At 35.0% G+C, this 10,000-nt stretch overlaps 1 long non-coding RNA gene across 1 annotated transcript in view; it reads left to right on the top strand.

Annotated features, from left to right (window-relative positions):
• The first annotated feature begins 6,891 nt into the window (after positions 1–6,891).
• Positions 6,892–10,000, top strand: part of LOC118762728 — a 3,536-nt gene continuing 427 nt past the window's right edge. The window contains exon 1 of the long non-coding RNA XR_004998479.1: positions 6,892–6,934. This is a non-coding gene — a long non-coding RNA (uncharacterized LOC118762728). The remainder of the gene's footprint in view (positions 6,935–10,000) is intronic.

Here is a 10,000-nt window from a genome sequence, read left to right as displayed (position 1 = left end):
AATAAATAAATAGGTTATCATTCATTTTTCTCTTTTTAAGATTTTACACGTATTATGATTTATATTACTTCGGATTTTTTTGAAGTCTTATTCAATATTTCCATAGAGTATGATTTTTATATGTTTTCTCAGAATTTTTTTTCCTGAAAGTTAATTTTTCTTCCACATTTTTTCTTTAAAAATGTATTTATTTCAAAACGATTTTCAATTTCTTTAAAACTACATATTCTGTTGAGTGAAAAATACAGCAATTTTTTCTTAAATATTCGCTTTCTTTCTTAAGAAAGGAGGAAAATAGAAGAACAAGCAATATAGCTTCATAGAATTTTAAAAAACCTGTTCCCTTGTTTTTAATGATTTTAAAGGCTGCGGTAGACATTTATGACTCATTTAACTATTATTTTTTTTTGATAGTTTCTTTTATTTACTTGTTTTAATTAAAAAAATGGACGTTTTAATTTTCATATGGACAAATATTTCCTTAAAATATATTTATGCGTGTTACATTGCTTCAAAATTGAATCTGACACATGGAAATATTCACATTTCCTACAGTTTTTCAAAATTTAAATTTCGAAATTGTTTGGAAAAGATATAAGAATAATCGAGAAAAAATAACATGGATTTTTAAAAACACTTAAATTGTTTGACAGGAAGAAAATGTCTTCCAAATAAAAAGAAGGAAAGTATAAATCTATATGACGGTGAATATAAAAGAGAACAATATTGATATTGAGATTGTCTGTTTATAAGAAAGAGGGGGTTTTAAGAAGCATAGAATACCTTAACAAAATAATGCTTTTTAGCGCTTTTAGGGAAAATGGCGTGGATCGCGAACAAAATATAGCAATAGTTTTTAGCGTGAAAATAGATTGAAAACAATTATAATGCTAGAGGAAGAATGAAAACAATATTGCTCATTATTATATTAAATCTCGCAAGTGTGTGTGCATCGTTCGTCTGTGTGTGCATGTTTGTGTGTGTGAATGTGTATGTGCATATGTTTGAACGCATGCACGAGTACAGAAATCGAAGGATGTTTGAGGAAATAGTACAGCTTTCATATAGCAAAACCCAACTGCATTTATTATTTTAAAAATGAGTATATGCTCTATATTAGCTTCTCCATAAGATTATTTTATAAATTTATCTTCAGCTTCCATAACCGCTACAAAATGGTTTTCAATCATTCTGAACATTCCCTGGACAATATCAATTTTCAGTGACAAAGATCAGTTATTTTGATTATGTCGGTTAGTCCTTCTTTCAACATTGTTCCAAATGAAAAAACTCCCTAGGATTTAATCTGACGAGACTTTCAGAAAAAAGGTTTGGCGTTACATGGTTGTAAATATCGTCTAACGTGCATTCTTGATTACGTGGCCTTTATGAGAAGACACTGAAGCTTGTCGAAAAATTTATGCCTTCAAATGCATACTTATTCCATCAAAGGCGTAACAGATCTCCTCACTAAATTTATCCAGCAACATTCAATTTGAGACCAGTGGAAAGATGTGGGATGACATGGCATAATCTTCTTCACATGCTCATCCAACAACCATTACAGTTTATGAAAACCTTGTGAGCATCAATGTAGGGACAGCATAAGGATCTGTGCATAGCAAACTGTGCCTTTTGAAGTTAGTCGTTCGTACTCGATCGAATTTTTTCTGATTAGAGAAGGACCAAAGCAGTCCATGTTCGTGAGATTTAAAAATTTTGTTAAATAACCGCACGGTGAGAATCAATCGATCATCTGTCTCTTTGTAGAATTAGACTCTACTCAGTAGATATGATTTGTATGGAATGACATCGTGCAACACCAATTCTGACACTCAACTTCAATGTCTGAAGTTCTTTGGTAATGATGTCATTGATTTTTTTATATCAATTACGATACGTTTTCGATCACTTTGCATTGGTTTTAATGATGCAGTTGAAACATAACTCACTCCAATTTTCCATTTCCACGGAAATGCCTTACAATTTCATTTGTAATGGAAGGAATAATTTAATTGGCTTACAGAGAGCAATATAGTTGTAATGATATGTCACTGACTACCCTTCCAACTCTCTCTGTCTAAACGCATGCATAGCCACACAAACATATATATGTGTATGTATGCATGCATATATAAATAGTAAATAGAAAATGTGTGTCTATGGCTAAAGAGTTCTTTGACTCTTATTTCTAGCAATGTTGGTGCTCCCTGCATCCTTTGTTACCTTTTAGTATCGGTGAATTATTTCCTCTTTGGTTCTAAATTGCGTATAGCCGCCTTACTTATTTCATATATATGTATCAATATATAAACAAGTTTATACACATACACATACACATGTGTACGTGTGCTTGTGTGTGTGTGTTCGCGCACGCATACGTGTGCGTGTTTAAACGCACAGCAAAATGTGAGATAATCAAATACGTCATGTAAGAAAACCGCTCAACTCATTTCCACTTGCAGGCATATTACAGTTTTGCCTGTATATTATTTTATAAGTCATACAAAGTACCAGTTGAGGCGATGTCATACTGAATGATCTTCCCTTGCGTCCATGATTCACTGAATAATTCTCCCTCGATAATAGAGCAATACCACTGTTTGTAAAGCAATATAAGCGTTAAGACTTTGAATAGTATACCCTATGAGACTCTGCAATCAGCTTTTAGATATTATTTTACATGATTATACTCATAGGATTGTGTATGTCTCTGTCTATGCACACACACACACACACATATATGCGTGTGTATGTGTGTCTATGTGTGACCGCGTGTGTATCTTTGGCCATTTTCTTTCTCCATCTTCCCTTTCTTGGACCTTTCCTTTTTTCTGTTTCTGACGAAGAGCTCCGCTCGAAACGTTAAATCTTCCTTTTTTCTTTCCTTTCCTGAGCGTCCAATAACACTATACTTGTTCCATGTCCTCTCGTTGTTGTGTTTTCTCCTTGTGTTTTTATTAATTATATATTATATATATATATATATATATATATATATATATATATATATATATATATATATATATATATATATATATATATATAATATATATATATATATATATATATATATATATATATATATATATATATATATATATATGGAGGCGCAATGGCCCAGTGGTTAGTGCAGCGGACTCGCGGTCGTAGGATCGCGGTTTCGACCGGGCGTTGTGAGTGTTTATTGAGCGAAAACACCTAAAAGCTCAACGACGCTCCAGTAGGGGGTGGTGATCCCTGCTGTACTCTTTCACCACTCTTTCTCCCAATCTTTCTTCTGTTGGCGGGCTCGCGTAGCCAGCGGGGTGGCGTCATTCGAAGGCTAAAACAATGCGAACGCATTGTAACCAGCGATGTGTAACAACATCTGATGGTCTGGTCGGTCACGTGATCACGTTATATATGTATATATATATATATAATATATATATATATATATATATATATATATATTTATTTTTTTTTTTATATAATTTCAGTTTGAATAATTGTGTACACTGCAGCGCTAGTAACACCATTAAAATCATTAACCTTTCCGTCGGTAATCATATTGATTGTGCTCTCTAAATACCTTGTAAAATAGATATCGTAAGATAATATTCGCGGAAAAAGAAATCAAAATGATAATTTCTACTCTAGCTGATAATAGAGATATCACGAATTCGAGAGACACAAATATATTAACATTGCATCAAAAGAAGAACGTTGGGAATCAGATAGTTGGTGCGTGTGTTAAAAATGTACTTCTGATCTCAATAAAAAATAATGCTGTTGATAATTAAGGGTAGGGACACCTTTATCCAATTATTCGCAACAGAAATCTCATGATGTTACTTCTAAATTAGAAAATGTTTAGATAGAAAGAAAGGGAAGAATACCTGATATTTTCGTTCATTACGATCCACGATACTAAAATTTAAAAAAAATATAATCTTGCTTAACCAATATAATCATTCATACCCACCTTTTATTAAAATGTTTGAACCTCAATATCCAAAGCTATCGATTAGAAATTTGTCATAACAGACATTGGTTTTAGATACACATATGTAGGTTATTATCAACGATAGATATATATTTTCCTGCATCACATCAGACCTCGATACATACCTCTACAATGGTTCTATGATGTTAATAACAGTAATCAATCAATTAATAAATATCAATAGTACAATAGTGCCAGAATTGTCTATTAAGTTAGAGCGGTGTGTATAGTTATATGAACAATACAACAGTAAATACATTATGTTTTTTTTTTCAAATCCGTCTGGTACATTTTCACAACAATAATACAATACATTTTATATAATACAATAATTTTTAAATAATATAATTCAAGTGAAAACATCGTCAAATATATTTTTTTCAGAAGACGAATCAAATGTAATTGTAAAGACATTTCAGCTTTAATATTATTTCTAAATTTCTAATTTGGAAACTAAACTTGGTATAAATATAATTTGATGATGCACTTGAATTTAATGAATGTCTCTAAAGCTAAAGTGAAATTATTTAAAATTAAATACTGTAACAAAAGACCAACGTTAAAAAGTAGTAGTAGTAGTAGTAGTAGTAGTAGTAGTAGTAGTAGGTGTAGTAGTAGTAGCAGTAGGAATAGCAATTGCAGAAGCAGAAGTAGTAGCAGTAGTGGTAGTAGTAGTAGTAGCAGCAGCGGTTGTGGAAGCAGGAGTCGCAGCAGTTGTAGTAGTAGTAGTAGTAGTAGTAGTTGTAGTTGTTGTTGTTACAGGAGCAGAAACAGCATCAGCAGTAGCAGCAACAGCAGCAGCAGCAGCAGTAGTAGTAGTAGTAGTAGCAGCATGGTGGCATGCGCTGTAGTAGCATTCAGGCGACAATCCATCGACCCGAGGGTTTCAATAAGTCGAAGTACAAGTCTGTCCTCAACCTTTTTTAAGTCGCTCTCAGACGAATAAATGTAAATTTTTCTTAAACATCAGTATGATAAGAGATTATAAAAAGAGTTACGCTAACAACACATCTTATTTTGAATGAAACTCAACTTATTCTGTCATCCACTCCATAAGAAATATAATAATGTTAATGCAGAATATCTAGTTCTCAATTACAAAGTTTTAAATCCATTTGATAAACATAGTTAAAAGGTATTATTAAACAATTACGTCATTCATGAGGTACGGAATGCAAATGCAACCTTTATACACGCACATTTATGTATAAGTGTATATATATATTCTTTTATTTGTTTCATTCATTTAAATGCGGCCATTCTGGAGCACCATATTTTGTCAAGCAAATCGACCCCAGGACATATTCTTTGTAAGCCTGGCACTTATTCTATCGGTCCCTTGGCGCTGAACTGGTAAGTTACGGGGACGTAAACACACTAGCATCGGTTGTAAAGTATATATATATATATATATATATATATATATATATGTATATATACATCGGGCTTCTTTCAGTTCCCGTCTACCAAAACCACCCACATGGATCTGGTCGGCCCGAGGATATAGTAGTAAACACTTACCCAAGGTGCCACATAGTAGGACTGAAGCCGGAACAATGTTGTTGGTAAGCAAGCTACTTACCACACAGCCACCATATATAAAACGGTACAAAACCCAATAGAAGACAGATAGGCGATACAAAAGCGGACAGGAACATCGGCAATTAAAGGGCAGGAAAAAAACAATGGGTTATTTGTGGCCTTCTTTCGTCAGTCATGTTACCAGATGTCCTTACAAATTCAGGCAGTTACAGTTGAGACAGTTCGATATATATATATATATATATATATATTTGAGAAAAAAAGTCGTCAGAATTTTAGAAAAGAATCCTTTTATTTCTTCATTATTATTACTGCCTTCGTTCCTCACATTTCCTGTGTCCTTATATTTGCGAAGGGGAGGCAAGCACACCCACCAGCTAGGATTCACACCTGAGGACATGCATGTTTCTGGGTCTTAACCCGTCATCAGCCCAGAATGGTGAGATCTGCTGATTGAAATCTTTATTATAGGCACAATGGCCCGAATGAAGAGGAGACATAACAATACAATACAGGACATGGGATACATATAACAAAAATACAGAAAGGATGATATGAAATGAAATATTAATAATGAATTAAATGAAATGGCTTACGAGCCCCCTCAAAGCTCGCAGTTTCATTTACAATTACAATTGTACTATCTGGGCCGTTCGTCAGTAATGTAAACGAGTAATTCATCCTGTTCTATAACGCCGGGCAAACTGTCATATCGAACGTAGTGCGCTATGCACACAGCTATATTTGAAAACAAATTTATTAATTTACTTACCGTCTCTTTATCCAAAATTGCAGCCTTTATTTGGTTATCCTATATCCTCGGGTTCAATTTTACTCTCGTTAGGTTTTTCATTATCGCTAATTTTTTTCTCAATTTCTTTATCCTTTTTGTACAACATTACAGCTTTGAGATTTTTTCCGTTTCGTCTTCCTCCTTCCTTGCATGTTTTCAGACATTCTTCCAGTTTTGTTGACCATTTATTCGTTTCCTCCCACGTTGAACCTTCACTCACTTTAGTTGCTGTATCTCTCCGTTCGTGCGTTCGATCCTCTGTCTCGTCGGCAGACTTCTTTTTAGTCTTTTTCTGTTTTTGGTCTATGGGTTGTGATTAATATTTCAAATCATATCATCCTTTCTGTATTTTTGTTATATGTACCCCATGTCCTGTATTTTATTGTTATGTCCCCTCTTCATTCGGGCCACATGTGCCTAGAATACAGATTTCAATCAGCAGATCTCACTATACTGGGCTGATGACGGGTTAAGACCCAGAAACATGCATGTCCTCAGGTGTGAATCCTAGCTGGTGGGGGTGCTTGCCTCCCCTTCGCAAATATAAGGACACAGGAAATGTGTCAAAGCCGACAGGAAGCGTCGATGCTTCCTAGGGCTAAACAGCGGTGGTGTAATTTCCTTACAGGACTGTCACGTTATGTTGACAGTATACAACCACTGTATATATATATATATATATATATATATATATATATCCATATATATACGGAAATATTAGACTGTATTCTTAGTTTCATATATATTCTGATGTATGTGTGTATGTATAGATAGATAGATACATACATACGTACATACATACATACATACATACATACATACGCACACACATAGACAGATAGATAGATATATGCTTGTATGTGCTTATGTAGTCATGTACCGATATTTTCCCTTTAAAGCAATGGAATAATGCTATAACAAGACAACATGATACAGTTTTAACTGAATGTTATTTCTCTAACTTCAAAAGTAAGCCCCAACTTTACGCTCCGTAACTTTCTTCAGAAACATGCAATTAGGAAGAAAGCTGTTTAGAGCGATAAACTCTGAACAATACACAAATGAATACAATATCTTTGATGTCTTGCCAAACTTTGCGCCGTTTTTCATTTCTTCAAGAATAAACATAACTTGTTCGTGCAATATTTCTTCTTTGAGGACGTATATCACTAGATGCAATATTGGTATGAATGAAATTGTACGAAATATATGAAGTAGAAATCGCCGAATACAATTGTTCAAAAGTAATGGGAATCTATATGAAGATGTGTTGGCAGTAATAATGACAATTGGTCTCGTTTCATCTTAGGTGTATCTGGTCTTTGTTTAAATGACCATCGACCTTACAAAGTGATCTTAAAAGTAAAAAGCATAACGTGAACATAATAACACGCGGAATAAAAATGGCGTAGCTGTATACGCATTCGATAACCATAGGAAATGTCGAGAATTCAATATAGTTGCATATGTTTCTATATTTCTAAGCAGCATGTTTTATTCTATAGTGACTCTGTTTACTTTCCTTCAATCTAGAAATACTTTCCTGAAATAGATGAATATTTCATTCATATATTTATTAACCTATTAGCAGGTTCACGCTGCAGAAATGGAAGTATACACCAATCATTTGATATAAGTGTATTTGAACTGCATTAAATTTCAGATCAGTAGATACAATGTGTTGACTATATCACTGTGTTTTCACCTCAAACAGCAATTGTAGAAGCCAGCAAAGACGTCACAACGCAATTGTTATTTTGTGGCCTTATGCCAAGCCTGATCCGTGAAACTTATGGCTAAAGGAATATCAGTAGTGAAACTTCTCCATTATATTTATGAGCATTATGAACATAGATATCTAAAAACACATTAGATAAGATATTTCTTAGGTATATTATCTCTGAAGAGAGAGATAAAATAATCTTCTGCTTCAACTGATAAACGCTTAACTGCACCACATTACGAGTTTTACTACTACAAATAATAATCCGAAGGAGCAGAGCGAAAAAGAAGGAGGAAGGGAAAAACTCCTGTATTTCTTGATATTAGCAGCCCCTACGTCTGCTGCTTCATATTACGATGCATATTCGAAAAAAAACCCCAGAAAATAAGGCTTTAATGGTGACACTCAGTCGGTTACGATGACGTGGGTTCCAGTTGATCCGATGAACGGAACAACCTACTGGGGAAATTAACGTGCAAGTGGCTCAGCAGTTTAAAACGCGCGTACCCTTAACGTAGTTCTCGTGGAGATTCAGCGTGACACATTGCGACAGGGCTGGCCCTTTGAAATAATGGTACAACAGAAAGAGGAAGGTAAAGAAATTTGTGGTGGAAGAATACAGCAGGGTTCGCGACCATACCCTGCTGGAGCCACGTGGAGATTTTAAGGTGTTTTCGCTCAAGAAACACTCACAACGCCGGATCTTTGGCTTCGAAGCCGCGACCCTATGACCGCAAGTCTGCTGCCCTAACCACTGGGCAAGTACACCTCCACAAGGCTTTAATAAGCTAGAAAGAAAACATTCATCTAAATTTCAATGTTCTTGTTACCAATGACACCTGCAAATTGTTCAAATCCAGGTTCGGCAGTTCACGCCAATATAAGTTATTAGCAGAGATACCCGGCGTTACCCGGTTACATTCAATTGAAGTATTAGATTGTTCTGTTATATTTTCTGAATGAACTGGAATATCTATGTTTCGAATTTCATCAAAATTGCAGATGGGGGTTATTTCCTTCTTTACACACCCTAAAAAAATTGTAATCGTGCCACATGGAAACCAAAAGACGAATGATCACACATGACGTCAGCGGTTTTTATTATAAAGATGAATTTAACCCTAGGCGTTAAGAGCCATTGATGAAAATTTGTAAGTCATTAAGTATAGTGCTTTAGTGGATCTAGTAGTATGTACATACATACATACATATATATATATATATATATATATTATATATATATATAATACATTTTTAAATCTCTCAGGGAGATTATACAGTAGTGATACGATAAAGTAGTTGTATACTGACAACTTAATGTGACAGGATCATAAGGAAATAACTCTACTGCTATTTAGCCCTAGGAAGCAGCAACGCTTCCTGTGGGCCTTGACTCATTTCCTGTTCCTTATGTTTACGTGACCTGGTGTTATTGTCGACAGTGATTTGCGTTGGACAAAACACATCGCTAAAATTGTCAAGAAGGCTGAGGGTGTCTTGTCTTCACTCACGAAATCCTTCGTGAGCCGCTCTCTGACTATCTATCTGCGGCTTTATACAGCTATGGTAAGACCTCACCTGGAATTTGGATCACCGGTCTGAAACCCCCTATCTTGCCCAGGATATCAATCGTCTGGAAGCCGTTCAGCGACGTGCAACCAAAAGAATACCCTCCATCAGGCATTTGCCATATCCTGAACGCCTTACTTCCCAGGGCATGGACAGATTGAAATTCCGACGTCTGGCAGCTGACTTGGCAGACACCCATAAAATTATCAACCATCGTACAAACAATAACTCTGAGCACCTTTTCAAACTCCACCCATCTAACACCCGTGGACATATTTACAAAATCAGAAAGCAGCACAGCTCCCAATGACTTTAGGAAACATTTTTTCACGCTGAGAGTTGCTGAAGCATGGAACAAACTGCCGGGATCAGTTGTTAGTTGTCG

Source organism: Octopus sinensis, linkage group LG3 (genome assembly GCF_006345805.1).
Source record: "Octopus sinensis linkage group LG3, ASM634580v1, whole genome shotgun sequence".
Classification (NCBI taxonomy): Eukaryota; Metazoa; Mollusca; class Cephalopoda; order Octopoda; family Octopodidae; genus Octopus; species Octopus sinensis.
This window is presented reverse-complemented; position numbering and strand designations above follow the sequence as displayed.